Consider the following 4,567-nt stretch of genomic DNA (forward strand, 5'->3'; position numbering starts at 1 on the left):
TTCAAATTAACATTTTTTCTATGAATATTTAAACTCAAAATTATCTTTGACGCTTTAAAACGTATCAATTTGGCGTTCCTAATAGACAAAAGGCGATTAAAAAGACTAGTTCTGGTCTCATTCGAATTCCATTTGAGAGCTGTTTCTTTTTAGAAAATTTTTTATATTTCATTGTTTTTTAAGTCACTAAGTTAATAGTCACCTTCATATCTAGGTTCTATTAATGACAAACCTCACTTACAGTCCAATGATGCCCACTGAACAGAAAAATGTCTTTCAAGGAACCGCTCATATTTTTTTTGGCTTCGACTCTGAGTGTTCGAAATTTTTAATGAAATTTAGATATTCTCTTTGAGATTTTACCAGTTTTTTGAAGTCCTATGCCACAGACACGTTGACTAAATGTGCAAAATTCTTCCTAATGATCATTAAAGGAACCTATATAGTGCTTTGAGTGAACAGCTAATGGTTGTTAAGACTTAAAAATTGGAAAATTCCTTTCTTGAACATTAGCCGATCTTAAACTTATTGTTTTCAACTCTAAGTCAGTTTCAGTGATGATAGTACCCCGGTCTTTTCTATTGCAACCAAAATTACTCTGGTTAGCTCAATTATTAGCTTTAAGACTTCGATGCGACGTGTTTTCATTTAAAGTTTTTAGTTTTTGTACTCTTTTTTCATAATTTTGTTTTCTTTTGGAATATTATTACATTAACTTATTATTGATAGTTTCCGCTGGCTCGGACAGGACGGTACAAGAATTCTGGATAACGTTTTCAGAGAAAAACCTGTGGATTAAGTGGCTTCGACACTTTTTTCTCGCACTTCTCTAATGAATTTTTGGGTTTTGCCTGTATTTGTTATTGTTTTCATAGTCATAAGAATTATTCCGATGTCTTATTGACGACTGGTCAAAAACAAAGCAATTTATATGCATCTAGGCATAACATAGCGTGTTTGCTGACGTCCGTTGAAATCTATTGATTTTAATGTTGTTGATACTACGTGTTTTCTCAAAGATTTCGTGGTTTTAAAGTATTTGTTCATATTTGTAGATTTTTTGAAGTCTTATAGTTAAAGAAAAAAGAATCCTATTGCTGTCAAAAATTAATTGTAATCAGATTCCTTTTCCTGAAAATTTCATTTTCTAAGGGTTTCGAGACTTTTGTCTCATTTTTTTTGGAATTTGCCGTTTTTTAATACTTTACGTAGTCGTAAAATGCCGGAAGGTCTCATAATCTTCTAATTGAGGATTGAATGAATAACATTACTAGAGTTCATAGGGAGTAGTCATAAAATTTATGATTTTATTCGTTTTCAAATTTAGTTTTTCTTTTTTCGTTTTTTGTTTTTGCATAGTTTTTTGGTAGAGTTTGTGCTGTTCTTTTCGTCAAATTTTAACTTCTTGTCACAATTGAGAGTTTCTATCAAGCTCCTTGTAATTCAAAAATTAAATTTATTGTTGACAGTATGTCGTAAAATGTGTTTCATTTGTAGGACAATATGTGTTTTCATAAATGTTTTGTTAGTGGTCAATATTTTTGTTTTTTTTTCTTTTTTACCATATTCGCGTAATAGCAAAGCCCAATTATTTTCAAAGGAGGCCCAAGTGAACTTAATTTGTCACTCAATAATAACTTAGCTCAATGATCTTTGATAACAAGTGAAATAAAAAAAATAAAATTTAGATAATAGCTAACGATTTTAATGGCTTCAACAATTTGTGTTTCCGCAGATTGTTTGTAGCTTCTTGATCTTTTCTGTACCTTTAGTCCGTTTCTATGGCTTAGTCTAACCAAAGACAGATCCTATCAGTTTTAAATGACTTTGTAGTAAATTTATAGAGAATTATTTTTTTAAAAGCTAATGATTTTTTAGACGTTTGAAATTAATGGGTTTAAAAAATGTTGATAGATTTTTTTTGAATTTTGCCTCAATATTTTTTCTTTTTACTTGTTACCTAGTCTTATTAGGGAAAATCTAATCTGCTGTATAGTTAATATAAAAGAAAATTTGTGCAGTTAAGTTTTTATCTGATTGCATTTTGACGTTGTTTACTAGGGGCTTTTACATTTAGATATTCAGTAATTGTCGTTAATTTTTTAGTTTTGCTTATTTTTTTGTTTTTTTTTTCGTAGTCTTTTTATTGGCAGATCTCATGAGTGCTGTAATGAGGCATGACATTATGTACTTCATTTAATATTTTGGGTGTGAAACGATTTTTTAAAACTCAAACATCTATTTTTGGTTATCTCTTCATTTGGTTGACAATTAAGACAAAATTGTAGATCACCTCTGGTCGGAACTTCATGTGCGAACGCGCATTAACGAGCCTCCTTGTATTAGTTATATGCTTATACACATTTGATTGCATTGAAAATTCTATATGAAACTTCAAAGAATTGTGGTTTCTCTGACAAATTGTGAACTGTGTGCAATGCAAGATAAAAGTCCTCCCTGAATTTTAACGGTTTCCTAATTCACCGAGTATCCGGTCTCTTATCCTGTCCACCTTTGACATTAACGGTATGACATTAAAAAAGTATCATAGGCCTCAGTAAATTTTGCACTGTCCAATTAGCAACTTTTAATTAAAGTTAAAAACCAAACAGCTTTTTTTTTAATCAAAAGTGGTTTTTACGTCTTTTTTCCAAGTATTTTTCCTGTTTTTAATTAAATATCGTCTGATTTTTTGAACATTTTGTGGTTTCCGGTGACTCGATAAGCCTGGAGTCATCACTACTTGACGACTATCTTAAAGAGTTTGTAAGACAAATTGTCTCTCATTTGTCATCTCGGTTTGACAATTTCATAAATGATTCGTTATTTTTTTTCCTCATTACGTGGTCAATGTCCAAAAACTCTAGCAGGCATGATCAAAGTTGTCGGGAATTTTCACGAGCCATGTTTTGATTTTAGAAATTAGAGTTTTAAGCGTGTGTGGAAACGACTTACTCTAGACTAATTCAGTTAATTTTTTTTCCTAAATGGGGTATATATATATATATATATATATATATATATATATATATATATATATATATTCACAAAGCGTGTTTATGTGGTTAGCGCGGAAACTTGTGACAACCTTTCATCACTATTTTTTCTGCCACAACTCACTAATTTCCAAACTAAATGTAACTCTTTCCAAATGACTAATATAGTATCAAATTTGGCTGGGCTATTACAGATCTCACAATACGTGATCTCTTTATGTATGCCAGTCAAACTTGACAAAAGATATAACAAATCGAAGGCAAAGATATATGCCTAAGACCTGTCTGTGCTATAAGTCTCAATTTAAAATAGTTGGCGGGCTGAAAGTGTTAAATTTATAAAAGAGTAAATATAAAATTACAGCTTAATAATTACCAGTTACGTTGTGGTGAAATCGAGATGAGCTGGCTAGCGATCGATCAGTTCTTCTGGTTAATCTGGTGGTAGTTCTGTTCACACAAAATACTTTTAAAATAGTCGAATATTTTCTGGTTGGAATATATCTGCAATATTTTTTAGAATTGAAAGTTAGATATCAAAAATTGAAAGCAGTTGTCTGCTGCTGATTTCTGGTTGTAGTTTCTGTCTCTCTGATTTTAATCCGTCCCACTTCGCTGAGAGAATTTACAATTTAATCTCAGTTCAGTTTGGGCCGATAGGGAGCGAATCACAAACTCACGTTCATAGTGAGGTGCTTCTTAATTTTCCTATTGGCCGAGAAGGCAAAAGAATTAACTCTTTTTTATCTCAAGGAATAATTATTTAAACTCCAAAAAAATAATAAAAATCTGAAAAGCTGAGAGCATCAATTACTGATTTCGTAGGCGCATGTTTTCTGCTTTTCCCCTTTTCTAAAACCGCAACAATTATGGTTTTCTTGGGAGCTTTTTTTGAGACTCTTTTGTCTTTTCACCTGAAGCAATCTGCTTCATCTTTATTCAACTTGGGGGGAAAGATCTGCATTGCAACTGTCAAAAACAGAAGTAATTTAAATCAAAAGAAACTGTGGTTTTACAGGCCGCCTACGCTCAACAATGTGCATTTTCTATCCTGGATATAAGCGAGGAGATCCAGGCCTAAAGTTGTGTTATTTAAATAGGTCGAACTGAGTTGTTTAAATACTCGTGTACTGGTAGTGTTAACAAGGGTTAGTTTATTTAGCACGTGGCTAAGGAATGTTTGATTAGCGCCTAAATACGTTCGCTCTAATGCGGGATTAATTATCCGTTCATTTGTAACGGCTTTCGTAATACTACAGCTCACCCCGATTTTTAGTAAGAAACAAATTTAATAAATTTATCTACATCATACAAAAGTTTTAAATGAAAGTCAGGTAAATTGTGAGTTCTGTTCAAGATTTCGTTGATTGAGTTGAGATGGTGGCAGTTATTTGAGTTGGAGGTGACAAATGTTGGTTGGTTGCGACAGGTTGTAAGAGTTGATTAATCACGAGGTCTGATGGCGTCGTAACATCAAATCAGTCGCAAAGGGCGATAATGTTGGGTTAAAAAATCAATCGCAAAGGGCGATATTGTTGGGTTGTAAAATCAATCGCAAAGGGCGATAATGT

This window comes from Convolutriloba macropyga, chromosome 2 (assembly GCF_964194025.1).
Source record: "Convolutriloba macropyga chromosome 2, txConMacr16.3, whole genome shotgun sequence".
Taxonomy (NCBI): domain Eukaryota; kingdom Metazoa; phylum Xenacoelomorpha; order Acoela; family Convolutidae; genus Convolutriloba; species Convolutriloba macropyga.